Source organism: Pseudophryne corroboree, chromosome 3 (assembly GCF_028390025.1).
Source record: "Pseudophryne corroboree isolate aPseCor3 chromosome 3, aPseCor3.hap2, whole genome shotgun sequence".
Classification (NCBI taxonomy): domain Eukaryota; kingdom Metazoa; phylum Chordata; class Amphibia; order Anura; family Myobatrachidae; genus Pseudophryne; species Pseudophryne corroboree.
The window spans coordinates 441255352-441279297 of NC_086446.1; the positions used below are offsets into that span (position 1 = coordinate 441255352).

General features: G+C 47.5%; 40 non-coding genes across 40 annotated transcripts; 23 read left to right on the plus strand and 17 right to left on the minus strand.

Annotated features, from left to right (window-relative positions):
- Window positions 1-799: 799 nt before the first annotated feature.
- On the minus strand, window positions 800-870 carry TRNAG-GCC (transfer RNA glycine (anticodon GCC)). Its single transcript has one exon. It is a non-coding gene; the product is annotated as a tRNA-Gly (tRNA).
- Window positions 871-2282: 1412 nt separating this feature from the next.
- TRNAG-GCC (transfer RNA glycine (anticodon GCC)) lies at window positions 2283-2353 on the minus strand. The gene has a single exon. It is a non-coding gene; the product is annotated as a tRNA-Gly (tRNA).
- Window positions 2354-3592: 1239 nt separating this feature from the next.
- On the plus strand, window positions 3593-3665 carry TRNAK-CUU (transfer RNA lysine (anticodon CUU)). The gene has a single exon. It is a non-coding gene; the product is annotated as a tRNA-Lys (tRNA).
- A 304-nt stretch (window positions 3666-3969) lies between these two features.
- On the plus strand, window positions 3970-4042 carry TRNAK-CUU (transfer RNA lysine (anticodon CUU)). The gene has a single exon. It is a non-coding gene; the product is annotated as a tRNA-Lys (tRNA).
- Window positions 4043-4341: 299 nt separating this feature from the next.
- TRNAK-CUU (transfer RNA lysine (anticodon CUU)) lies at window positions 4342-4414 on the plus strand. Its single transcript has one exon. It is a non-coding gene; the product is annotated as a tRNA-Lys (tRNA).
- Window positions 4415-5453: 1039 nt separating this feature from the next.
- Window positions 5454-5526, plus strand: TRNAK-CUU (transfer RNA lysine (anticodon CUU)). The gene has a single exon. It is a non-coding gene; the product is annotated as a tRNA-Lys (tRNA).
- Window positions 5527-6016: 490 nt separating this feature from the next.
- Window positions 6017-6087, minus strand: TRNAG-GCC (transfer RNA glycine (anticodon GCC)). The gene has a single exon. It is a non-coding gene; the product is annotated as a tRNA-Gly (tRNA).
- Window positions 6088-6508: 421 nt separating this feature from the next.
- Window positions 6509-6579, minus strand: TRNAG-GCC (transfer RNA glycine (anticodon GCC)). The gene has a single exon. It is a non-coding gene; the product is annotated as a tRNA-Gly (tRNA).
- A 112-nt stretch (window positions 6580-6691) lies between these two features.
- TRNAK-CUU (transfer RNA lysine (anticodon CUU)) lies at window positions 6692-6764 on the plus strand. The gene has a single exon. It is a non-coding gene; the product is annotated as a tRNA-Lys (tRNA).
- A 1044-nt stretch (window positions 6765-7808) lies between these two features.
- On the plus strand, window positions 7809-7881 carry TRNAK-CUU (transfer RNA lysine (anticodon CUU)). The gene has a single exon. It is a non-coding gene; the product is annotated as a tRNA-Lys (tRNA).
- A 121-nt stretch (window positions 7882-8002) lies between these two features.
- TRNAG-GCC (transfer RNA glycine (anticodon GCC)) lies at window positions 8003-8073 on the minus strand. Its single transcript has one exon. It is a non-coding gene; the product is annotated as a tRNA-Gly (tRNA).
- Window positions 8074-8185: 112 nt separating this feature from the next.
- On the plus strand, window positions 8186-8258 carry TRNAK-CUU (transfer RNA lysine (anticodon CUU)). The gene has a single exon. It is a non-coding gene; the product is annotated as a tRNA-Lys (tRNA).
- Window positions 8259-8557: 299 nt separating this feature from the next.
- Window positions 8558-8630, plus strand: TRNAT-CGU (transfer RNA threonine (anticodon CGU)). The gene has a single exon. It is a non-coding gene; the product is annotated as a tRNA-Thr (tRNA).
- An 862-nt stretch (window positions 8631-9492) lies between these two features.
- Window positions 9493-9563, minus strand: TRNAG-GCC (transfer RNA glycine (anticodon GCC)). The gene has a single exon. It is a non-coding gene; the product is annotated as a tRNA-Gly (tRNA).
- A 107-nt stretch (window positions 9564-9670) lies between these two features.
- TRNAK-CUU (transfer RNA lysine (anticodon CUU)) lies at window positions 9671-9743 on the plus strand. Its single transcript has one exon. It is a non-coding gene; the product is annotated as a tRNA-Lys (tRNA).
- Window positions 9744-10782: 1039 nt separating this feature from the next.
- TRNAK-CUU (transfer RNA lysine (anticodon CUU)) lies at window positions 10783-10855 on the plus strand. The gene has a single exon. It is a non-coding gene; the product is annotated as a tRNA-Lys (tRNA).
- Window positions 10856-11345: 490 nt separating this feature from the next.
- On the minus strand, window positions 11346-11416 carry TRNAG-GCC (transfer RNA glycine (anticodon GCC)). The gene has a single exon. It is a non-coding gene; the product is annotated as a tRNA-Gly (tRNA).
- A 599-nt stretch (window positions 11417-12015) lies between these two features.
- TRNAK-CUU (transfer RNA lysine (anticodon CUU)) lies at window positions 12016-12088 on the plus strand. Its single transcript has one exon. It is a non-coding gene; the product is annotated as a tRNA-Lys (tRNA).
- An 860-nt stretch (window positions 12089-12948) lies between these two features.
- TRNAG-GCC (transfer RNA glycine (anticodon GCC)) lies at window positions 12949-13019 on the minus strand. The gene has a single exon. It is a non-coding gene; the product is annotated as a tRNA-Gly (tRNA).
- Window positions 13020-13996: 977 nt separating this feature from the next.
- TRNAG-GCC (transfer RNA glycine (anticodon GCC)) lies at window positions 13997-14067 on the minus strand. Its single transcript has one exon. It is a non-coding gene; the product is annotated as a tRNA-Gly (tRNA).
- A 112-nt stretch (window positions 14068-14179) lies between these two features.
- TRNAK-CUU (transfer RNA lysine (anticodon CUU)) lies at window positions 14180-14252 on the plus strand. The gene has a single exon. It is a non-coding gene; the product is annotated as a tRNA-Lys (tRNA).
- An 861-nt stretch (window positions 14253-15113) lies between these two features.
- On the minus strand, window positions 15114-15184 carry TRNAG-GCC (transfer RNA glycine (anticodon GCC)). The gene has a single exon. It is a non-coding gene; the product is annotated as a tRNA-Gly (tRNA).
- A 122-nt stretch (window positions 15185-15306) lies between these two features.
- On the plus strand, window positions 15307-15379 carry TRNAK-CUU (transfer RNA lysine (anticodon CUU)). The gene has a single exon. It is a non-coding gene; the product is annotated as a tRNA-Lys (tRNA).
- Window positions 15380-15673: 294 nt separating this feature from the next.
- TRNAK-CUU (transfer RNA lysine (anticodon CUU)) lies at window positions 15674-15746 on the plus strand. The gene has a single exon. It is a non-coding gene; the product is annotated as a tRNA-Lys (tRNA).
- Window positions 15747-16045: 299 nt separating this feature from the next.
- On the plus strand, window positions 16046-16118 carry TRNAK-CUU (transfer RNA lysine (anticodon CUU)). The gene has a single exon. It is a non-coding gene; the product is annotated as a tRNA-Lys (tRNA).
- An 861-nt stretch (window positions 16119-16979) lies between these two features.
- TRNAG-GCC (transfer RNA glycine (anticodon GCC)) lies at window positions 16980-17050 on the minus strand. The gene has a single exon. It is a non-coding gene; the product is annotated as a tRNA-Gly (tRNA).
- A 107-nt stretch (window positions 17051-17157) lies between these two features.
- TRNAK-CUU (transfer RNA lysine (anticodon CUU)) lies at window positions 17158-17230 on the plus strand. Its single transcript has one exon. It is a non-coding gene; the product is annotated as a tRNA-Lys (tRNA).
- An 861-nt stretch (window positions 17231-18091) lies between these two features.
- TRNAG-GCC (transfer RNA glycine (anticodon GCC)) lies at window positions 18092-18162 on the minus strand. The gene has a single exon. It is a non-coding gene; the product is annotated as a tRNA-Gly (tRNA).
- A 107-nt stretch (window positions 18163-18269) lies between these two features.
- Window positions 18270-18342, plus strand: TRNAK-CUU (transfer RNA lysine (anticodon CUU)). Its single transcript has one exon. It is a non-coding gene; the product is annotated as a tRNA-Lys (tRNA).
- Window positions 18343-19203: 861 nt separating this feature from the next.
- On the minus strand, window positions 19204-19274 carry TRNAG-GCC (transfer RNA glycine (anticodon GCC)). The gene has a single exon. It is a non-coding gene; the product is annotated as a tRNA-Gly (tRNA).
- A 107-nt stretch (window positions 19275-19381) lies between these two features.
- Window positions 19382-19454, plus strand: TRNAK-CUU (transfer RNA lysine (anticodon CUU)). Its single transcript has one exon. It is a non-coding gene; the product is annotated as a tRNA-Lys (tRNA).
- A 119-nt stretch (window positions 19455-19573) lies between these two features.
- Window positions 19574-19644, minus strand: TRNAG-GCC (transfer RNA glycine (anticodon GCC)). Its single transcript has one exon. It is a non-coding gene; the product is annotated as a tRNA-Gly (tRNA).
- A 421-nt stretch (window positions 19645-20065) lies between these two features.
- Window positions 20066-20136, minus strand: TRNAG-GCC (transfer RNA glycine (anticodon GCC)). The gene has a single exon. It is a non-coding gene; the product is annotated as a tRNA-Gly (tRNA).
- Window positions 20137-20248: 112 nt separating this feature from the next.
- On the plus strand, window positions 20249-20321 carry TRNAK-CUU (transfer RNA lysine (anticodon CUU)). Its single transcript has one exon. It is a non-coding gene; the product is annotated as a tRNA-Lys (tRNA).
- Window positions 20322-20373: 52 nt separating this feature from the next.
- On the minus strand, window positions 20374-20444 carry TRNAG-GCC (transfer RNA glycine (anticodon GCC)). Its single transcript has one exon. It is a non-coding gene; the product is annotated as a tRNA-Gly (tRNA).
- Window positions 20445-20556: 112 nt separating this feature from the next.
- TRNAK-CUU (transfer RNA lysine (anticodon CUU)) lies at window positions 20557-20629 on the plus strand. Its single transcript has one exon. It is a non-coding gene; the product is annotated as a tRNA-Lys (tRNA).
- Window positions 20630-21490: 861 nt separating this feature from the next.
- TRNAG-GCC (transfer RNA glycine (anticodon GCC)) lies at window positions 21491-21561 on the minus strand. The gene has a single exon. It is a non-coding gene; the product is annotated as a tRNA-Gly (tRNA).
- A 127-nt stretch (window positions 21562-21688) lies between these two features.
- TRNAK-CUU (transfer RNA lysine (anticodon CUU)) lies at window positions 21689-21761 on the plus strand. The gene has a single exon. It is a non-coding gene; the product is annotated as a tRNA-Lys (tRNA).
- Window positions 21762-22055: 294 nt separating this feature from the next.
- Window positions 22056-22128, plus strand: TRNAK-CUU (transfer RNA lysine (anticodon CUU)). The gene has a single exon. It is a non-coding gene; the product is annotated as a tRNA-Lys (tRNA).
- A 1039-nt stretch (window positions 22129-23167) lies between these two features.
- Window positions 23168-23240, plus strand: TRNAK-CUU (transfer RNA lysine (anticodon CUU)). The gene has a single exon. It is a non-coding gene; the product is annotated as a tRNA-Lys (tRNA).
- The last annotated feature ends 706 nt before the right edge of the window (window positions 23241-23946 follow it).

Below are 23946 nucleotides of genomic sequence, written 5' to 3' on the forward strand. Positions count from 1 at the left end.
AAATGGCTGTCCTCACTTTCACAAAATACACTGCCATATCAGCAAAAACTCAGGACTGCATTGGCCGGGAATCGATTCCGGGCCTCACGCGTGGCAGGCGAGAATTCTACCACTGAACCACCAATGCTCCACAGATGCCTAATTTTACACTTACTCATGTACTTTAGTGTATAAAACAAAGCAGGAGTGTCAGGATGCCTTGCCTTGCCATCACCTCCAAGCCTACGTAACCAAGCCCGACTAGCACAGTCGCTAGAGCATAAGACTATTAATCTTAGGGTCATGTATTTGAGCTCCATGTTGGGCAGTTGTTTTTTTCTCTTCCTGTACCATTGTATGTGGAACAGTGTATACTTGCATCACCACAGCGCAAATGGCTGTCCTCACTTTCACAAAATGCACTGCCCTATCAGCAAAAACTCAGGAATGTATTGACCGGGAATTGAACCCGGCCTCCCACGTGGCAGGCTAGATTTCTACCACTGAACCACCAATGATCCACAGATGCTTAATTTTAGACTTACTCATGTACTTTAGTGTACAAAACAAAGCAGGAGAGTCAGGATGCCTTGCCTTGCCATCACCACAACTCCTCGGTTACCAAGCATTGCTAACTCAGTCGGTAAAGCATGAGACTCTTAATCTCAGGGTTGTGGGTACGAGCCCCACATTGGGTGGATGTTTTTTTTTCATTTCCTGTACCATTGTATGTGGAACACTGTCAACTTGCCCCACCACAGCGCAAATGTCTGTCCTCACTTTCACAAAATACACTGCCATATCAGCAAAAACTCAGGACTGCATTGGCCGGGAATCGAACCCAGGCCTCCCTCGTGGCAGGTGAGAATTCTACCACTGAACCACCAATGCTCCACAGATACTTAATTTTACACTTACTCGTGTACTTTAGTGTATGAAATAAAGCAGGAGTGTCAGGATGCCTTGCCTTGCCATCACCTCCATACATTCTCAACCAAGCCTGGCTAGCTCAGTCGGTAGAGCATGAGACTCTTAATGTCAGGGTTGTGGGATCGAGCCCCACGTTGGGCGGATGTTTTTTCTTTTCCTGTACCATTGTATGTGGAACACTGTATACTTGCACCACCACAGCGCAAATGGCTGTCCTCACTTTCACAAAATGCACTGCCCTATCAGCAAAAACTCAGGAATGTATTGACCGGGAATTGAACCCGGCCTCCCACGTGGCCGGCTAGATTTCTACCACTGAACCACCAATGATCCACAGATGCTTAATTTTAGACTTACTCATGTACTTTAGTGTACAAAACAAAGCAGGAGAGTCAGGATGCCTTGCCTTGCCATCACCACAACTCCTCGGTTACCAAGCATTGCTAACTCAGTCGGTAAAGCATGAGACTCTTAATCTCAGGGTCGTGGGTTCGAGCCCCACATTGGTTGGATGTTTTTTTTCTTTTCCTGTACCATTGTATGTGGAACACTGTCAACTTGCACCACCACAGCGCAAATGGCTGTCCTCACTTTCACAAAATACACTGCCATATCAGCAAAAACTCAGGACTGCATTGGCCGGGAATCGATTCCGGGCCTCACGAGTGGCAGGCGAGAATTCTACCACTGAACCACCAATGCTCCACAGATGCCTAATTTTACACTTACTCATGTACTTTAGTGTATAAAACAAAGCAGGAGTGTCAGGATGCCTTGCCTTGCCATCACCTCCAAGCCTACGTAACCAAGCCCGACTAGCACAGTCGCTAGAGCATAAGACTATTAATCTTAGGGTCATGTATTTGAGCTCCATGTTGGGCAGTTGTTTTTTTCTCTTCCTTTACCATTGTATGTGGAACAGTGTATACTTGCATTACCACAGCGCAAATGGCTTTCCTCACTTTCACAAAATGCACTGCCCTATCAGCAAAAACTCAGGAATGTATTGACCGGGAATTGAACCCGGCCTCCCACGTGGCCGGCTAGATTTCTACCACTGAACCACCAATGATCCACAGATGCTTAATTTTAGACTTACTCATGTACTTTAGTGTACAAAACAAAGCAGGAGAGTCAGGATGCCTTGCCTTGCCATCACCACAACTCCTCGGTTACCAAGCATTGCTAACTCAGTCGGTAAAGCATGAGACTCTTAATCTCAGGGTCGTGGGTTCGAGCCCCACATTGGGCGGATGTTTTTTTTCTTTTCCTGTACCATTGTATGTGGAACACTGTCAACTTGCACCACCACAGCGCAAATGGCTGTCCTCACTTTCACAAAATGCACTGCCATATCAGCAAAAACTCAGGACTGCATTGGCCGGGAATCGAACCCGTGCCTCCCGCATGGCAGGCGAGAATTCTACCACTGAACCACCAATGCTCCACAGGTACTTAATTTTACACTTACTCGTGTACTTTAGTGTATGAAACAAAGCAGGAGTGTCAGGATGCCTTGCCTTGCCTTGCCATCACCTCCATACATTCACAACCAAGCCTGGCTAGCTCAGTCGGTAGAGCATGAGACTCTTAATCACAGGGTCGTTGGTTCGAGCCCCACGTTGGGCGGATGTTTTTTCTTTTCCTGTACCATTGTATGTGGAACACTGTATCCTTGCACCACCACAGCGCAAATGGCTGTCCTCACTTTCACAAAATACACTGCCATATCAGCAAAAACTCAGGACTGCATTGGCCGGGAATCGGTTCCGGGCCTCACGCGTGGCAGGCGAGAATTCTACCACTGAACCACCAATGCTCCACAGAGGCCTAATTTTACACTTACTCATGTACTTTAGTGTATAAAACAAAGCAGGAGTGTCAGGATGCCTTGCCTTGCCATCACCTCCAAGCCTACGTAACCAAGCCCGACTAGCACAGTCGCTAGAGCATAAGACTATTAATCTTAGGGTCATGTATTTGAGCTCCATGTTGGGCAGTTGTTTTTTTCTCTTCCTTTACCATTGTATGTGGAACAGTGTATACTTCCATCACCACAGCGCAAATGGCTTTCCTCACTTTCACAAAATGCACTGCCCTATCAGCAAAAACTCAGGAATGTATTGACCGGGAATTGAACCCGGCCTCCCACGTGGCCGGCTAGATTTCTACCACTGAACCACCAATGATCCACAGATGCTTAATTTTAGACTTACTCATGTACTTTAGTGTACAAAACAAAGCAGGAGAGTCAGGATGCCTTGCCTTGCCATCACCACAACTCCTCGGTTACCAAGCATTGCTAACTCAGTCGGTAAAGCATGAGACTCTTAATCTCAGGGTCGTGGGTTCGAGCCCCACATTGGGCGGATGTTTTTTTTCTTTTCCTGTACCATTGTATGTGGAACACTGTCAACTTGCACCACCACAGCGCAAATGGCTGTCCTCACTTTCACAAAATGCACTGCCATATCAGCAAAAACTCAGGACTGCATTGGCTGGGAATCGAACCCGTGCCTCCCGTGTGGCAGGCGAGAATTCTACCACTGAACCACCAATGCTCCACAGGTACTTAATTTTACACTTACTCGTGTACTTTAGTGTATGAAACAAAGCAGGAGTGTCAGGATGCCTTGCCTTGCCTTGCCTTGCCTTGCCATCACCTCCATACATTCACAACCAAGCCTGGCTAGCTCAGTCGGTAGAGCATGAGACTCTTAATCTCAGGGTCGTGGGTTCGACCCCAACGTTGGGCGGATGTTTTTTTTCTTTTCCTGTACCATTGTATGTGGAACACTGTCAACTTGCACCACCACAGCGCAAATGGCTGTCCTCACTTTCACAAAATGCACTGCCATATCAGCAAAAACTCAGGACTGCATTGGCTGGGAATCGAACCCGTGCCTCCCGTGTGGCAGGCGAGAATTCTACCACTGAACCACCAATGCTCCACAGGTACTTAATTTTACACTTACTCGTGTACTTTAGTGTATGAAACAAAGCAGGAGTGTCAGGATGCCTTGCCTTGCCTTGCCATCACCTCCATACATTCACAACTAAGCCTGGCTAGCTCAGTCGGTAAAGCATGAGACTCTTAATCTCAGGGTCGTGGGTTCGAGCCCCACATTGGGCGGATGTTTTTTTTCTTTTCCTGTACCATTGTATGTGGAACACTGTCAACTTGCACCACCACAGCGCAAATGGCTGTCCTCACTTTCACAAAATGCACTGCCATATCAGCAAAAACTCATGACTGCATTGGCCGGGAATCGAACACAGGCCTTCCGCGTGGCAGGCGTGAATTCTTCCACTGAACCACCAATGCTCCACAGATACTTAACTTTATACTTACTCGTGTACTTTAGTGTATGAAATAAAGCAGGAGTGTCAGGATGCCTTGCCTTGCCATCACCTCCATACATTCTCAACCAAGCCTGGCTAGCTCAGTCGGTAGAGCATGAGACTCTTAATCTCAGGGTCGTGGGTTCGAGCCCCACGTTAGTCGGATGTTTTTTCTTTTCCTGTACCATTGTATGTGGAACACTGTCAACTTGCACCACCACAGCGCAAATGGCTGTCCTCACTTTCACAAAATACACTGCCATATCAGCAAAAACTCAGGACTGCATTGGCCGGGAATCGATTCCGGGCGTCATGAGTGGCAGGCGAGAATTCTACCACTGAACCACCAATGCTCCACAGATGCCTAATTTTACACTTACTCATGTACTTTAGTGTATAAAACAAAGCAGGAGTGTCAGGATGCCTTGCCTTGCCATCACCTCCAAGCCTACGTAACCAAGCCCGACTAGCACAGTCGCTAGAGCATAAGGCTATTAATCTTAGGGTCATGTATTTGAGCTCCATGTTGGGCAGTTGTTTTTTTCTCTTCCTTTACCATTGTATGTGGAACAGTGTATACTTGCATCACCACAGCGCAAATGGCTGTCCTCACTTTCACAAAATGCACTGCCCTATCAGCAAAAACTCAGGAATGTATTGACCGGGAATTGAACCCGGCCTCCCACGTGGCCGGCTAGATTTCTACCACTGAACCACGAATGATCCACAGATGCTTAATTTTAGACTTACTCATGTACTTTAGTGTACAAAACAAAGCAGGAGAGTCAGGATGCCTTTCCTTGCCATCACCACAACTCCTCGGTTACCAAGCATTGCTAACTCAGTCGGTAAAGCATGAGACTCTTAATCTCAGGGTCGTGGGTCCGAGCCCCACATTGGGCGGATGTTTTTTTTCTTTTCCTGTACCATTGTATGTGGAACACTGTCAACTTGCACCACCACAGCGCAAATGGCTGTCCTCACTTTCACAAAATGCACTGCCATATCAGCAAAAACTCAGGACTGCATTGGCCGGGAATCGAACCCGTGCCTCCCGCGTGGCAGGTGACAATTCTACCACTGAACCACCAATGCTCCACAGGTACTTAATTTTACACTTACTCGTGTACTTTAGTGTATGAAACAAAGCAGGAGTGTCAGGATGCCTTGCCTTGCCATCACCTCCATACATTCGCAACCAAGCCTGGCTAGCTCAGTCGGTAGAGTATGAGACTCTTAATCTCAGGGTCGTGGGTTCGACCCCCACGTTGGGTGGATGTTTTTTCTTTTCCTGTACCATTGTATGTCGAACACTGTATACTTGCACCACCACAGCGCAAATGGCTGTCCTCACTTTCACAAAATACACTGCCATATCAGCAAAAACTCAGGACTGCATTGGCCGGGAATCGATTCCGGGCCTCACGCGTGGCAGGCGAGAATTCTACCACTGAACCACCAATGCTCCACAGATGCCTAATTTTACACTTACTCATGTACTTTAGTGTATAAAACAAAGCAGGAGTGTCAGGATGCCTTGCCTTGCCATCACCTCCAAGCCTACGTAACCAAGCCCGACTAGCACAGTCGCTAGAGCATAAGACTATTAATCTTAGGGTCATGTATTTGAGCTCCATGTTGGGCAGTTGTTTTTTTCTCTTCCTGTACCATTGTATGTGGAACAGTGTATACTTGCACCACCACAGCGCAAATGGCTGTCCTCACTTTCACAAAATGCACTGCCATATCAGCAAAAATTCAGGACTGCATTGGCCGGAAATCGAACCCGGGCCTCCCGCGTGGCAGGCGAGAATTCTACCACTGAACCACCAATGCTCCACAGATGCCTAATTTAACACTTACTCATGTACTTTAGTGTATGAAATAAAGCAGGAGTGTCAGGATGCCTTGCCTCCCACGTGGCCTGCTAGATTTCTACCACTGAACCACCAATGATCCACAGATGCTTAATTTTAGACTTACTCATGTACTTTAGTGTACAAAACAAAGCAGGAGAGTCAGGATGCCTTGCCTTGCCATCACCACAACTCCTCGGTTACCAAGCATTGCTAACTCTGTCGGTAAAGCATGAAACTCTTAATCTCAGGGTCGTTGGTTCGAGCCCCACATTGGGCAGATGTTTTTTTTCTTTTCCTGTACCATTGTATGTGGAACACTGTCAACTTTCACCACCACAGCGCAAATGGCTGTCCTCACTTTCACAAAATGCACTGCCATATCAGCAAAAATTCAGGACTGCATTGGCCGGAAATCGAACCCGGGCCTCCTGCGTGGCAGGCGAGAATTCTACCACTGAACCACCAATGCTCCACAGATACTTAACTTTACACTTACTCTTGTACTTTAGTGTATGAAACAAAGCAGGAGTGTCAGGATGCCTTGCCTTGCCTTGCCATCACCTCCATACATTCACAACCAAGCCTGGCTAGCTCAGTCGGTAGAGCATGAGACTCTTAATCACAGGGTCGTGGGTTCGAGCCCCACGTTGGGCGGATGTTTTTTCTTTTCCTGTACCATTGTATGTGGAACACTGTATCCTTGCACCACCACAGCGCAAATGGCTGTCCTCACTTTCACAAAATACACTGCCATATCAGCAAAAACTCAGGACTGCATTGGCCGGGAATCGGTTCCGGGCCTCACGCGTGGCAGGCGAGAATTCTACCACTGAACCACCAATGCTCCACAGAGGCCTAATTTTACACTTACTCATGTACTTTAGTGTATAAAACAAAGCAGGAGTGTCAGGATGCCTTGCCTTGCCATCACCTCCAAGCCTACGTAACCAAGCCCGACTAGCACAGTCGCTAGAGCATAAGACTATTAATCTTAGGGTCATGTATTTGAGCTCCATGTTGGGCAGTTGTTTTTTTCTCTTCCTTTACCATTGTATGTGGAACAGTGTATACTTCCATCACCACAGCGCAAATGGCTTTCCTCACTTTCACAAAATGCACTGCCCTATCAGCAAAAACTCAGGAATGTATTGACCGGGAATTGAACCCGGCCTCCCACGTGGCCGGCTAGATTTCTACCACTGAACCACCAATGATCCACAGATGCTTAATTTTAGACTTACTCATGTACTTTAGTGTACAAAACAAAGCAGGAGAGTCAGGATGCCTTGCCTTGCCATCACCACAACTCCTCGGTTACCAAGCATTGCTAACTCAGTCGGTAAAGCATGAGACTCTTAATCTCAGGGTCGTGGGTTCGAGCCCCACATTGGGCGGATGTTTTTTTTCTTTTCCTGTACCATTGTATGTGGAACACTGTCAACTTGCACCACCACAGCGCAAATGGCTGTCCTCACTTTCACAAAATGCACTGCCATATCAGCAAAAACTCAGGACTGCATTGGCTGGGAATCGAACCCGTGCCTCCCGTGTGGCAGGCGAGAATTCTACCACTGAACCACCAATGCTCCACAGGTACTTAATTTTACACTTACTCGTGTACTTTAGTGTATGAAACAAAGCAGGAGTGTCAGGTTGCCTTGCCTTGCCTTGCCATCACCTCCATACATTCACAACCAAGCCTGGCTAGCTCAGTCGGTAGAGCATGAGACTCTTAATCTCAGGGTCGTGGGTTCGACCCCAACGTTGGGCGGATGTTTTTTTTCTTTTCCTGTACCATTGTATGTGGAACACTGTCAACTTGCACCACCACAGCGCAAATAGCTGTCCTCACTTTCACAAAATGCACTGCCATATCAGCAAAAACTCAGGACTGCATTGGCTGGGAATCGAACCCATGCCTCCCGTGTGGCAGGCGAGAATTCTACCACTGAACCACCAATGCTCCACAGGTACTTAATTTTACACTTACTCGTGTACTTTAGTGTATGAAACAAAGCAGGAGTGTCAGGATGCCTTGCCTTGCCTTGCCATCACCTCCATACATTCACAACTAAGCCTGGCTAGCTCAGTCGGTAAAGCATGAGACTCTTAATCTCAGGGTCGTGGGTTCGAGCCCCACATTGGGCGGATGTTTTTTTTCTTTTCCTGTACCATTGTATGTGGAACACTGTCAACTTGCACCACCACAGCGCAAATGGCTGTCCTCACTTTCACAAAATGCACTGCCATATCAGCAAAAACTCATGACTGCATTGGCCGGGAATCGAACACAGGCCTTCCGCGTGGCAGGCGTGAATTCTTCCACTGAACCACCAATGCTCCACAGATACTTAACTTTATACTTACTCGTGTACTTTAGTGTATGAAATAAAGCAGGAGTGTCAGGATGCCTTGCCTTGCCATCACCTCCATACATTCTCAACCAAGCCTGGCTAGCTCAGTCGGTAGAGCATGAGACTCGTAATCTCAGGGTCGTGGGTTCGAGCCCCACGTTGGGCGGATGTTTTTTCTTTTCCTGTACCATTGTATGTGGAACACTGTCAACTTGCACCACCACAGCGCAAATGGCTGTCCTCACTTTCACAAAATACACTGCCATATCAGCAAAAACTCAGGACTGCATTGGCCGGGAATCGATTCCGGGCGTCATGAGTGGCAGGCGAGAATTCTACCACTGAACCACCAATGCTCCACAGATGCCTAATTTTACACTTACTCATGTACTTTAGTGTATAAAACAAAGCAGGAGTGTCAGGATGCCTTGCCTTGCCATCACCTCCAAGCCTACGTAACCAAGCCCGACTAGCACAGTCGCTAGAGCATAAGGCTATTAATCTTAGGGTCATGTATTTGAGCTCCATGTTGGGCAGTTGTTTTTTTCTCTTCCTTTACCATTGTATGTGGAAGAGTGTATACTTGCATCACCACAGCGCAAATGGCTGTCCTCACTTTCACAAAATGCACTGCCCTATCAGCAAAAACTCAGGAATGTATTGACCGGGAATTGAACCCGGCCTCCCACGTGGCCGGCTAGATTTCTACCACTGAACCACCAATGATCCACAGATGCTTAATTTTAGACTTACTCATGTACTTTAGTGTACAAAACAAAGCAGGAGAGTCAGGATGCCTTGCCTTGCCATCACCACAACTCCTCGGTTACCAAGCATTGCTAACTCAGTCGGTAAAGCATGAGACTCTTAATCTCAGGGTCGTGGGTTCGAGCCCCACATTGGGCAGATGTTTTTTTTTCTTTTCCTGTACCATTGTATGTGGAACACTGTCAACTTGCACCACCACAGCGCAAATGGCTGTCCTCACTTTCACAAAATGCACTGCCATATCAGCAAAAACTCAGGACTGCATTGGCCGGGAATCGAACCCAGGCCTCCCGCGTGGCAGGCGTGAATTCTTCCACTGAACCACCAATGCTCCACAGATACTTAACTTTATACTTACTCGTGTACTTTAGTGTATGAAATAAAGCAGGAGTGTCAGGATGCCTTGCCTTGCCATCACCTCCATACATTCTCAACCAAGCCTGGCTAGCTCAGTCGGTAGAGCATGAGACTCTTAATCTCAGGGTCGTGGGTTCGAGCCCCACGTTGGGCGGATGTTTTTTCTTTTCCTGTACCATTGTATGTGGAACACTGTCAACTTGCACCACCACAGCGCAAATGGCTGTCCTCACTTTCACAAAATACACTGCCATATCAGCAAAAACTCAGGACTGCATTGGCCGGGAATCGATTCCGGGCCTCATGAGTGGCAGGCGAGAATTCTACCACTGAACCACCAATGCTCCACAGATGCCTAATTTTACACTTACTCATGTACTTTAGTGTATAAAACAAAGCAGGAGTGTCAGGATGCCTTGCCTTGCCATCACCTCCAAGCCTACGTAACCAAGCCCGACTAGCACAGTCGCTAGAGCATAAGGCTATTAATCTTAGGGTCATGTATTTGAGCTCCATGTTGGGCAGTTGTTTTTTTCTCTTCCTTTACCATTGTATGTGGAACAGTGTATACTTGCATCACCACAGCGCAAATGGCTGTCCTCACTTTCACAAAATGCACTGCCCTATCAGCAAAAACTCAGGAATGTATTGACCGGGAATTGAACCCGGCCTCCCACGTGGCCGGCTAGATTTCTACCACTGAACCACGAATGATCCACAGATGCTTAATTTTAGACTTACTCATGTACTTTAGTGTACAAAACAAAGCAGGAGAGTCAGGATGCCTTTCCTTGCCATCACCACAACTCCTCGGTTACCAAGCATTGCTAACTCAGTCGGTAAAGCATGAGACTCTTAATCTCAGGGTCGTGGGTCCGAGCCCCACATTGGGCGGATGTTTTTTTTCTTTTCCTGTACCATTGTATGTGGAACACTGTCAACTTGCACCACCACAGCGCAAATGGCTGTCCTCACTTTCACAAAATGCACTGCCATATCAGCAAAAACTCAGGACTGCATTGGCCGGGAATCGAACCCGTGCCTCCCGCGTGGCAGGCGACAATTCTACCACTGAACCACCAATGCTCCACAGGTACTTAATTTTACACTTACTCGTGTACTTTAGTGTATGAAACAAAGCAGGAGTGTCAGGATGCCTTGCCTTGCCATCACCTCCATACATTCGCAACCAAGCCTGGCTAGCTCAGTCGGTAGAGTATGAGACTCTTAATCTCAGGGTCGTGGGTTCGACCCCCACGTTGGGTGGATGTTTTTTCTTTTCCTGTACCATTGTATGTCGAACACTGTATACTTGCACCACCACAGCGCAAATGGCTGTCCTCACTTTCACAAAATACACTGCCATATCAGCAAAAACTCAGGACTGCATTGGCCGGGAATCGATTCCGGGCCTCACGCGTGGCAGGCGAGAATTCTACCACTGAACCACCAATGCTCCACAGATGCCTAATTTTACACTTACTCATGTACTTTAGTGTATAAAACAAAGCAGGAGTGTCAGGATGCCTTGCCTTGCCATCACCTCCAAGCCTACGTAACCAAGCCCGACTAGCACAGTCGCTAGAGCATAAGACTATTAATCTTAGGGTCATGTATTTGAGCTCCATGTTGGGCAGTTGTTTTTTTCTCTTCCTGTACCATTGTATGTGGAACAGTGTATACTTGCACCACCACAGCGCAAATGGCTGTCCTCACTTTCACAAAATGCACTGCCATATCAGCAAAAATTCAGGACTGCATTGGCCGGAAATCGAACCCGGGCCTCCCGCGTGGCAGGCGAGAATTCTACCACTGAACCACCAATGCTCCACAGATACTTAACTTTACACTTACTCGTGTACTTTAGTGTATGAAATAAAGCAGGAGTGTCAGGATGCCTTGCCTCCCACGTGGCCGGCTAGATTTCTACCACTGAACCACCAATGATCCACAGATGCTTAATTTTAGACTTACTCATGTACTTTAGTGTACAAAACAAAGCAGGAGAGTCAGGATGCCTTGCCTTGCCATCACCACAACTCCTCGGTTACCAAGCATTGCTAACTCAGTCGGTAAAGCATGAGACTCTTAATCTCAGGGTCATGGGTTCGAGCCCCACATTGGGCAGATGTTTTTTTTCTTTTCCTGTACCATTGTATGTGGAACACTGTCAACTTGCACCACCACAGCGCAAATGGCTGTCCTCACTTTCACAAAATGCACTGCCATATCAGCAAAAATTCAGGACTGCATCGGCCGGAAATCGAACCCGGGCCTCCTGCGTGGCAGGCGAGAATTCTACCACTGAACCACCAATGCTCCACAGATACTTAACTTTACACTTACTCGTGTACTTTAGTGTATGAAATAAAGCAGGAGTGTCAGGATGCCTTGCCTTGCCATCACCTCCATACATTCTCAACCAAGCCTGGCTAGCTCAGTCGGTAGAGCATGAGACTCTTAATCTCAGCGTCGTGGGTTCGAGCCCCACGTTGGGCGGATGTTTTTTCTTTTCCTGTACCATTGTATGTGGAACACTGTCAACTTGCACCACCACAGCGCAAATGGCTGTCCTCACTTTCACAAAATACACTGCCATATCAGCAAAAACTCAGGACTGCATTGCCGGGAATCGATTCCGGGCCTCATGAGTGGCAGGCGAGAATTCTACCACTGAACCACCAATGCTCCACAGATGCCTAATTTTACACTTACTCATGTACTTTAGTGTATAAAACAAAGCAGGAGTGTCAGGATGCCTTGCCTTGCCATCACCTCCAAGCCTACGTAACCAAGCCCGACTAGCACAGTCGCTAGAGCATAAGACTATTAATCTTAGGGTCATGTATTTGAGCTCCATGTCGGGCAGTTGTTTTTTTCTCTTCCTTTACCATTGTATGTGGAACAGTGTATACTTGCATCACCACAGCGCAAATGGCTGTCCTCACTTTCACAAAATGCACTGCCCTATCAGCAAAAACTCAGGAATGTATTGACCGGGAATTGAACCCGGCCTCCCACGTGGCCGGCTAGATTTCTACCACTGAACCACCAATGATCCACAGATGTTTAATTTTAGACTTACTCATGTACTTTAGTGTACAAAACAAAGCAGGAGAGTCAGGATGCCTTGCCTTGCCATCACCACAACTCCTCGGTTACCAAGCATTGCTAACTCAGTCGGTAAAGCATGAGACTCTTAATCTCAGGGTCGTGGGTTCGAGCCCCACATTGGGCGGATGTTTTTTTTCTTTTCCTGTACCATTGTATGTGGAACACTGTCAACTTGCACCACCACAGCGCAAATGGCTGTCCTCACTTTCACAAAATGCACTGCCATATCAGCAAAAACTCAGGATTGCATTGGCCGGGAATCGAACCCGGGCCTCCCGCGTGGCAGGCGAGAATTCTACCACTGAACCACCAATGCTCCACAGATACTTAATTTTACACTTACTCGTGTACTTTAGTGTATGAAACAAAGCAGGAGTGTCAGGATGCCTTGCCTTGCCTTGCCATCACCTCCATACATTCGCAACCAAGCCTGGCTAGCTCAGTCGGTAGAGCATAAGACTCTTAATCTCAGGGTCGTGGGTTCGACCCCAACATTGGGCGGATGTTTTTTCTTTTCCTGTACCATTGTATGTGGAACACTGTATACTTGCACCACCACAGCGCAAATGGCTGTCCTCACTTTCACAAAATACACTGCCATATCAGCAAAAACTCAGGACTGCATTGGCCGGGAATCGATTCCGGGCCTCACGCGTGGCAGGCGAGAATTCTACCACTGAACCACCAATGCTCCACAGATGCCTAATTTTACACTTACTCATGTACTTTAGTGTATAAAACAAAGCAGGAGTGTCAGGATGCCTTGCCTTGCCATCACCTCCAAGCCTACGTAACCAAGCCCGACTAGCACAGTCGCTAGAGCATAAGACTATTAATCTTAGGGTCATGTATTTGAGCTCCATGTTGGGCAGTTGTTTTTTTCTCTTCCTGTACCATTGTATGTGGAACAGTGTATACTTGCATCACCACAGCGCAAATGGCTGTCCTCACTTTCACAAAATGCACTGCCCTATCAGCAAAAACTCAGGAATGTATTGACCGGGAATTGAACCCGGCCTCCCACGTGGCCGGCTAGATTTCTACCACTGAACCACCAATGATCCACAGATGCTTAATTTTAGACTTACTCATGTACTTTAGTGTACAAAACAAAGCAGGAGAGTCAGGATGCCTTGCCTTGCCATCACCACAACTCCTCGGTTACCAAGCATTGCTAACTCAGTCGGTAAAGCATGAGACTCTTAATCTCAGGGTCGTGGGTTCGAGCCCCACATTGGTCGGATGGTTTTTTTCTTTTCCTGTACCACTGCCATATCAGCAAAAAGTCAGGACTGCATTGGCCGGAAATCGAACCCGGGCCTCCCGCGTGGCAGGCGAGAATTCTACCACTGAACCACCAATGCTCCACAGGTACTTAATTTTACACTTACTCGTGTACTTTAGTGTATGAAACAAAGCAGGAGTGTCAGGATGCCTTGCCTTGCCTTGCCATCACCTCCATACATTCACAACCAAGCCTGGCTAGCTCAGTCGGTAGAGCATGAGACTCTTAATCACAGGGTCGTGGGTTCGAGCCCCACGTTGGGCGGATGTTTTTTCTTTTCCTGTACCATTGTATGTGGAACACTGTATCCTTGCACCACCACAGCGCAAATGGCTGTCCTCACTTTCACAAAATACACTGCCATATCAGCAAAAACTCAGGACTGCATTGGCCGGGAATCGGTTCCGGGCCTCACGCGTGGCAGGCGAGAATTCTACCACTGAACCACCAATGCTCCACAGAGGCCTAATTTTACACTTACTCATGTACTTTAGTGTATAAAACAAAGCAGGAGTGTGAGGATGCCTTGCCTTGCCATCACCTCCAAGCCTACGTAACCAAGCCCGACTAGCACAGTCGCTAGAGCATAAGACTATTAATCTTAGGGTCATGTATTTGAGCTCCATGTTGGGCAGTTGTTTTTTTCTCTTCCTTTACCATTGTATGTGGAACAGTGTATACTTGCATCACCACAGCGCAAAAGGCTGTCCTCACTTTCACAAAATGCACTGCCCTATCAGCAAAAACTCAGGAATGTATTGACCGGGAATTGAACCCGGCCTCCCACGTGGCCGGCTAGATTTCTACCACTGAACCACCAATGATCCACAGATGCTTAATTTTAGACTTACTCATGTACTTTAGTGTACAAAACAAAGCAGGAGAGTCAGGATGCCTTGCCTTGCCATCACCACAACTCCTCGGTTACCAAGCATTGCTAACTCAGTCGGTAAAGCATGAGACTCTTAATCTCAGGGTCGTGGGTTCGAGCCCCACATTGGGCGGATGTTTTTTTTCTTTTCCTGTACCATTGTATGTGGAACACTGTCAACTTGCACCACCACAGCGCAAATGGCTGTCCTCACTTTCACAAAATGCACTGCCATATCAGCAAAAACTCAGGACTGCATTGGCCGGGAATCGAACCCGTGCCTCCCGCGTGGCAGGCGAGAATTCTACCACTGAACCACCAATGCTCCACAGGTACTTAATTTTACACTTACTCGTGTACTTTAGTGTATGAAACAAAGCAGGAGTGTCAGGATGCCTTGCCTTGCCTTGCCATGCCTTGCCATCACCTCCATACATTCACAACCAAGCCTGGCTAGCTCAGTCGGTAGAGCATGAGACTCTTAATCTCAGGGTCGTGGGTTCGACCCCAACGTTGGGCGGATGTTTTTTTTCTTTTCCTGTACCATTGTATGTGGAACACTGTCAACTTGCACCACCACAGCGCAAATGGCTGTCCTCACTTTCACAAAATGCACTGCCATATCAGCAAAAACTCAGGACTGCATTGGCTGGGAATCGAACCCGTGCCTCCCGTGTGGCAGGCAAGAATTCTACCACTGAACCACCAATGCTCCACAGGTACTTAATTTTACACTTACTCGTGTACTTTAGTGTATGAAACAAAGCAGGAGTGTCAGGATGCCTTGCCATCACCTCCATACATTCACAACCAAACCTGGCTAGCTCAGTCGGTAAAGCATGAGACTCTTAATCTCAGGGTCGTGGGTTCGAGCCCCACATTGGGTGGATGTTTTTTTTCTTTTCCTGTACCATTGTATGTGGAACACTGTCAACTTGCACCACCACAGCGCAAATGGCTGTCCTCACTTTCACAAAATGCACTGCCATATCAGCAAAAACTCATGACTGCATTGGCCGGGAATCGAACCCAGGCCTTCCGCGTGGCAGGCGTGAATTCTTCCACTAAACCACCAATGCTCCACAGATACTTAACTTTATACTTACTCGTGTACTTTAGTGTATGAAATAAAGCAGGAGTGTCAGGATGCCTTGCCTTGCCATCACCTCCATACATTCTCAACCAAGCCTGGCTAGCTCAGTCGGTAGAGCATGAGACTCTTAATCTCAGGGTCGTGGGTTCGAGCCCCACGTTGGGTGGATGTTTTTTCTTTTCCTGTACCATTGTATGTGGAACACTGTCAACTTGCACCACCACAGCGCAAATGGCTGTCCTCACTTTCACAAAATACACTGCCATATCAGCAAAAACTCAGGACTGCATTGGCCGGGAATCGATTCCGGGCCTCATGAGTGGCAGGCGAGAATTCTACCACTGAACCACCAATGCTCCACAGATGCCTAATTTTACACTTACTCATGTACTTTAGTGTATAAAACAAAGCAGGAGTGTCAGGATGCCTTGCCTTGCCATCACCTCCAAGCCTACGTAACCAAGCCCGACTAGCACAGTCGCTAGAGCATAAGGCTATTAATCTTAGGGTCATGTATTTGAGCTCCATGTTGGGCAGTTGTTTTTTTCTCTTCCTTTACCATTGTATGTGGAAGAGTGTATACTTGCATCACCACAGCGCAAATGGCTGTCCTCACTTTCACAAAATGCACTGCCCTATCAGCAAAAACTCAGGAATGTATTGACCGGGAATTGAACCCGGCCTCCCACGTGGCCGGCTAGATTTCTACCACTGAACCACCAATGATCCACAGATGCTTAATTTTAGACTTACTCATGTACTTTAGTGTACAAAACAAAGCAGGAGAGTCAGGATGCCTTGCCTTGCCATCACCACAACTCCTCGGTTACCAAGCATTGCTAACTCAGTCGGTAAAGCATGAGACTCTTAATCTCAGGGTCGTGGGTTCGAGCCCCACATTGGGCGGATGTTTTTTTTCTTTTCCTGTACCATTGTATGTGGAACACTGTCAACTTGCCCCACCACAGCGCAAATGGCTGTCCTCACTTTCACAAAATGCACTGTCATATCAGCAAAGACTCAGCACTGCATTGGCCGGGAATCGAACCCGGGCCTCCCGCGTGGCAGGCGAGAATTCTACCACTGAACCACCAATGCTCCACGGATACTTAATTTTACACTTACTCGTGTACTTTAGTGTATGAAATAAAGCAGGAGTGTCAGGATGCCTTGCCTTGCCATCACCTCCATACATTCTCAACCAAGCCTGGCTAGCTCAGTCGGTAGAGCATGAGACTCTTAATCTCAGGGTCGTGGGTTCGAGCCCCACATTGGGCGGGTGTTTTTTCTTTTCCTGTACCATTGTATGTGGAACACTGTCAACTTGCACCACCACAGCGCAAATGGCTGTCCTCACTTTCACAAAATACACTGCCATATCAGCAAAAACTCAGGACTGCATTGGCCGGGAATCGATTCCGGGCCTCACGAGTGGCAGGCGAGAATTCTACCACTGAACCACCAATGCTCCACAGATGCCTAATTTTACACTTACTCATGTACTTTAGTGTATAAAACAAAGCAGGAGTGTCAGGATGCCTTGCCTAGCCATCACCTCCAAGCCTACGTAACCAAGCCCGACTAGCACAGTCGCTAGAGCATAAGACTATTAATCTTAGGGTCATGTATTTGAGCTCCATGTTGGGCAGTTGTTTTTTTCTCTTCCTTTACCATTGTATGTGGAACAGTGTATACTTGCATCACCACAGCGCAAATGGCTGTCCTCACTTTCACAAAATGCACTGCCCTATCAGCAAAAACTCAGGAATGTATTGACCGGGAATTGAACCCGGCCTCCCACGTGGCCGGCTAGATTTCTACCACTGAACCACGAATGATCCACAGATGCTTAATTTTAGACTTACTCATGTACTTTAGTGTACAAAACAAAGCAGGAGAGTCAGGATGCCTTTCCTTGCCATCACCACAACTCCTCGGTTACCAAGCATTGCTAACTCAGTCGGTAAAGCATGAGACTCTTAATCTCAGGGTCGTGGGTCTGAGCCCCACATTGGGCGGATGTTTTTTTTCTTTTCCTGTACCATTGTATGTGGAACACTGTCAACTTGCACCACCACAGCGCAAATGGCTGTCCTCACTTTCACAAAATGCACTGCCATATCAGCAAAAACTCAGGACTGCATTGGCCGGGAATCGAACCCGGGCCTCCCGCGTGGCAGGCAACAATTCTACCACTGAACCACCAATGCTCCACAGGTACTTAATTTTACACTTACTCGTGTACTTTAGTGTATGAAACAAAGCAGGAGTGTCAGGATGCCTTGCCTTGCCATCATCTCCATACATTCGCAACCAAGCCTGGCTAGCTCAGTCGGTAGAGTATGAGACTCTTAATCTCAGGGTCGTGGGTTCGACCCCCACGTTGGGCGGATGTTTTTTCTTTTCCTGTACCATTGTATGTCGAACACTGTATACTTGCACCACCACAGCGCAAATGGCTGTCCTCACTTTCACAAAATACACTGCCATATCAGCAAAAACTCAGGACTGCATTGGCCGGGAATCGATTCCGGGCCTCACGCGTGGCAGGCGAGAATTCTACCACTGAACCACCAATGCTCCACAGATGCCTAATTTTACACTTACTCATGTACTTTAGTGTATAAAACAAAGCAGGAGTGTCAGGATGCCTTGCCTTGCCATCACCTCCAAGCCTACGTAACCAAGCCCGACTAGCACAGTCGCTAGAGCATAAGACTATTAATCTTAGGGTCATGTATTTGAGCTCCATGTTGGGCAGTTGTTTTTTTCTCTTCCTGTACCATTGTATGTGGAACAGTGTATACTTGCATCACCACAGCGCAAATGGCTGTCCTCACTTTCACAAAATGCACTGCCCTATCAGCAAAAACTCAGGAATGTATTGACCGGGAATTGAACCCGGCCTCCCACGTGGCAGGCTAGATTTCTACCACTGAACCACCAATGATCCACAGATGCTTAATTTTAGACTTACTCATGTACTTTAGTGTACAAAACAAAGCAGGAGAGTCAGGATGCCTTGCCTTGCCATCACCACAACTCCTCGGTTACCAAGCATTGCTAACTCAGTCGGTAAAGCATGAGACTCTTAATCTCAGGGTCGTGGGTTCGAGCTCCACATTGGGTGGATGTTTTTTTTCTTTTCCTGTACCATTGTATGTGGAACACTGTCAACTTGCCCCACCACAGCGCAAATGGCTGTCCTCACTTTCACAAAATGCACTGCCATATCAGCAAAAACTCAGGACTGCATTGGCCGGGAATCGAACCCAGGCCTCCCGCGTGGCAGGCGAGAATTCTACCACTGAACCACCAATGCTCCACAGATACTTAATTTTACACTTACTCGTGTACTTTAGTGTATGAAATAAAGCAGGAGTGTCAGGATGCCTTGCCTTGCCATCACCTCCATACATTCTCAACCAAGCCTGGCTAGCTCGGTCGGTAGAGCATGAGACTCTTAATCTCAGGGTCGTGGGTTCAAGCCCCACGTTGGGCGGATGTTTTTTCTTTTCCTGTACCATTGTATGTGGAACACTGTATACTTGCACCACCACAGCGCAAATGGCTGTCCTCACTTTCACAAAATGCACTGCCATATCAGCAAAAATTCAGGACTGCATTGGCCGGAAATCGAACCCGGGCCTCCCGCGTGGCAGGCGAGAATTCTACCACTGAACCACCAATGCTCCACAGATACTTAACTTTACACTTACTCGTGTACTTTAGTGTATGAAATAAAGCAGGAGTGTCAGGATGCCTTGCCTCCCACGTGGCCGGCTAGATTTCTACCACTGAACCACCAATGATCCACAGATGCTTAATTTTAGACTTACTCATGTACTTTAGTGTACAAAACAAAGCAGGAGAGTCAGGATGCCTTGCCTTGCCATCACCACAACTCCTCGGTTACCAAGCATTGCTAACTCTGTCGGTAAAGCATGAAACTCTTAATCTCAGGGTCGTGGGTTCGAGCCCCACATTGGGCAGATGTTTTTTTTCTTTTCCTGTACCATTGTATGTGGAACACTGTCAACTTTCACCACCACAGCGCAAATGGCTGTCCTCACTTTCACAAAATGCACTGCCATATCAGCAAAAATTCAGGACTGCATTGGCCGGAAATCGAACCCGGGCCTCCCGCGTGGCAGGCGAGAATTCTACCACTGAACCACCAATGCTCCACAGGTACTTAATTTTACACTTACTCGTGTACTTTAGTGTATGAAACAAAGCAGGAGTGTCAGGATGCCTTGCCTTGCCTTGCCATCACCTCCATACATTCACAACCAAGCCTGGCTAGCTCAGTCGGTAGAGCATGAGACTCTTAATCTCAGGGTCGTGGGTTCGAGCCCCACATTGGTCGGATGGTTTTTTTCTTTTCCTGTACCACTGCCATATCAGCAAAAAGTCAGGACTGCATTGGCCGGAAATCGAACCCGGGCCTCCCGCGTGGCAGGCGAGAATTCTACCACTGAACCACCAATGCTCCACAGGTACTTAATTTTACACTTACTCGTGTACTTTAGTGTATGAAACAAAGCAGGAGTGTCAGGATGCCTTGCCTTGCCTTGCCATCACCTCCATACATTCACAACCAAGCCTGGCTAGCTCAGTCGGTAGAGCATGAGACTCTTAATCACAGGGTCGTGGGTTCGAGCCCCACGTTGGGCGGATGTTTTTTCTTTTCCTGTACCATTGTATGTGGAACACTGTATCCTTGCACCACCACAGCGCAAATGGCTGTCCTCACTTTCACAAAATACACTGCCATATCAGCAAAAACTCAGGACTGCATTGGCCGGGAATCGGTTCCGGGCCTCACGCGTGGCAGGCGAGAATTCTACCACTGAACCACCAATGCTCCACAGAGGCCTAATTTTACACTTACTCATGTACTTTAGTGTATAAAACAAAGCAGGAGTGTCAGGATGCCTTGCCTTGCCATCACCTCCAAGCCTACGTAACCAAGCCCGACTAGCACAGTCGCTAGAGCATAAGACTATTAATCTTAGGGTCATGTATTTGAGCTCCATGTTGGGCAGTTGTTTTTTTCTCTTCCTTTACCATTGTATGTGGAACAGTGTATACTTGCATCACCACAGCGCAAAAGGCTGTCCTCACTTTCACAAAATGCACTGCCCTATCAGCAAAAACTCAGGAATGTATTGACCGGGAATTGAACCCGGCCTCCCACGTGGCCGGCTAGATTTCTACCACTGAACCACCAATGATCCACAGATGCTTAATTTTAGACTTACTCATGTACTTTAGTGTACAAAACAAAGCAGGAGAGTCAGGATGCCTTGCCTTGCCATCACCACAACTCCTCGGTTACCAAGCATTGCTAACTCAGTCGGTAAAGCATGAGACTCTTAATCTCAGGGTCGTGGGTTCGAGCCCCACATTGGGCGGATGTTTTTTTTCTTTTCCTGTACCATTGTATGTGGAACACTGTCAACTTGCCCCACCACAGCGCAAATGGCTGTCCTCACTTTCACAAAATGCACTGCCATATCAGCAAAAACTCAGGACTGCATTGGCCGGGAATCAAACCCGTGCCTCCCGCGTGGCAGGCGAGAATTCTACCACTGAACCACCAATGCTCCACAGGTACTTAATTTTACACTTACTCGTGTACTTTAGTGTATGAAACAAAGCAGGAGTGTCAGGATGCCTTGCCTTGCCTTGCCATGCCATGCCTTGCCATCACCTCCATACATTCACAACCAAGCCTGGCTAGCTCAGTCGGTAGAGCATGAGACTCTTAATCTCAGGGTCGTGGGTTCGACCCCAACGTTGGGCGGATGTTTTTTTTCTTTTCCTGTACCATTGTATGTGGAACACTGTCAACTTGCACCACCACAGCGCAAATGGCTGTCCTCACTTTCACAAAATGCACTGCCATATCAGCAAAAACTCAGGACTGCATTGGCTGGGAATCGAACCCGTGCCTCCCGTGTGGCAGGCGAGAATTCTACCACTGAACCACCAATGCTCCACAGGTACTTAATTTTACACTTACTCGTGTACTTTAGTGTATGAAACAAAGCAGGAGTGTCAGGATGCCTTGCCATCACCTCCATACATTCACAACCAAACCTGGCTAGCTCAGTCGGTAAAGCATGAGACTCTTAATCTCAGGGTCGTGGGTTCGAGCCCCACGTTGGGTGGATGTTTTTTCTTTTCCTGTACCATTGTATGTGGAACACTGTCAACTTGCACCACCACAGCGCAAATGGCTGTCCTCACTTTCACAAAATACACTGCCATATCAGCAAAAACTCAGGACTGCATTGGCCGGGAATCGATTCCGGGCCTCATGAGTGGCAGGCGAGAATTCTACCACTGAACCACCAATGCTCCACAGATGCCTAATTTTACACTTACTCATGTACTTTAGTGTATAAAACAAAGCAGGAGTGTCAGGATGCCTTGCCTTGCCATCACCTCCAAGCCTACGTAACCAAGCCCGACTAGCACAGTCGCTAGAGCATAAGGCTATTAATCTTAGGGTCATGTATTTGAGCTCCATGTTGGGCAGTTGTTTTTTTCTCTTCCTTTACCATTGTATGTGGAAGAGTGTATACTTGCATCACCACAGCGCAAATGGCTGTCCTCACTTTCACAAAATGCACTGCCCTATCAGCAAAAACTCAGGAATGTATTGACCGGGAATTGAACCCGGCCTCCCACGTGGCCGGCTAGATTTCTACCACTGAACCACCAATGATCCACAGATGCTTAATTTTAGACTTACTCATGTACTTTAGTGTACAAAACAAAGCAGGAGAGTCAGGATGCCTTGCCTTGCCATCACCACAACTCCTCGGTTACCAAGCATTGCTAACTCAGTCGGTAAAGAATGAGACTCTTAATCTCAGGGTCGTGGGTTCGAGCCCCACATTGGGCAGATGTTTTTTTTCTTTTCCTGTACCATTGTATGTGGAACACTGTCAACTTGCACCACCACAGCGCAAATGGCTGTCCTCACTTTCACAAAATGCACTGCCATATCAGCAAAAACTCAGGACTGCATTGGCCGGGAATCGAACACAGGCCTCCCGCGTGGCAGGCGTGAATTCTTCCACTGAACCACCAATGCTCCACAGATACTTAACTTTATACTTACTCGTGTACTTTAGTGTATGAAATAAAGCAGGAGTGTCAGGATGCCTTGCCTTGCCATCACCTCCATACATTCTCAACCAAGCCTGGCTAGCTCAGTCGGTAAAGCATGAGACTCTTAATCTCAGGGTCGTGGGTTCGAGCCCCACGTTGGGCGGATGTTTTTTCTTTTCCTGTACCATTGTATGTGGAACACTGTCAACTTGCACCACCACAGCGCAAATGGCTGTCCTCACTTTCACAAAATACACTGCCATATCAGCAAAAACTCAGGACTGCATTGGCCGGGAATCGATTCCGGGCCTCATGAGTGGCAGGCGAGAATTCTACCACTGAACCACCAATGCTCCACAGATGCCTAATTTTACACTTACTCATGTACTTTAGTGTATAAAACAAAGCAGGAGTGTCAGGATGCCTTGCCTTGCCATCACCTCCAAGCCTACGTAACCAAGCCCGACTAGCACAGTCGCTAGAGCATAAGGCTATTAATCTTAGGGTCATGTATTTGAGCTCCATGTTGGGCAGTTGTTTTTTTCTCTTCCTTTACCATTGTATGTGGAAGAGTGTATACTTGCATCACCACAGCGCAAATGGCTGTCCTCACTTTCACAAAATGCACTGCCCTATCAGCAAAAACTCAGGAATGTATTGACCGGGAATTGAACCCGGCCTCCCACGTGGCCGGCTAGATTTCTACCACTGAACCACCAATGATCCACAGATGCTTAATTTTAGACTTACTCATGTACTTTAGTGTACAAAACAAAGCAGGAGAGTCAGGATGCCTTGCCTTGCCATCACCACAACTCCTCGGTTACCAAGCATTGCTAACTCAGTCGGTAAAGCATGAGACTCTTAAT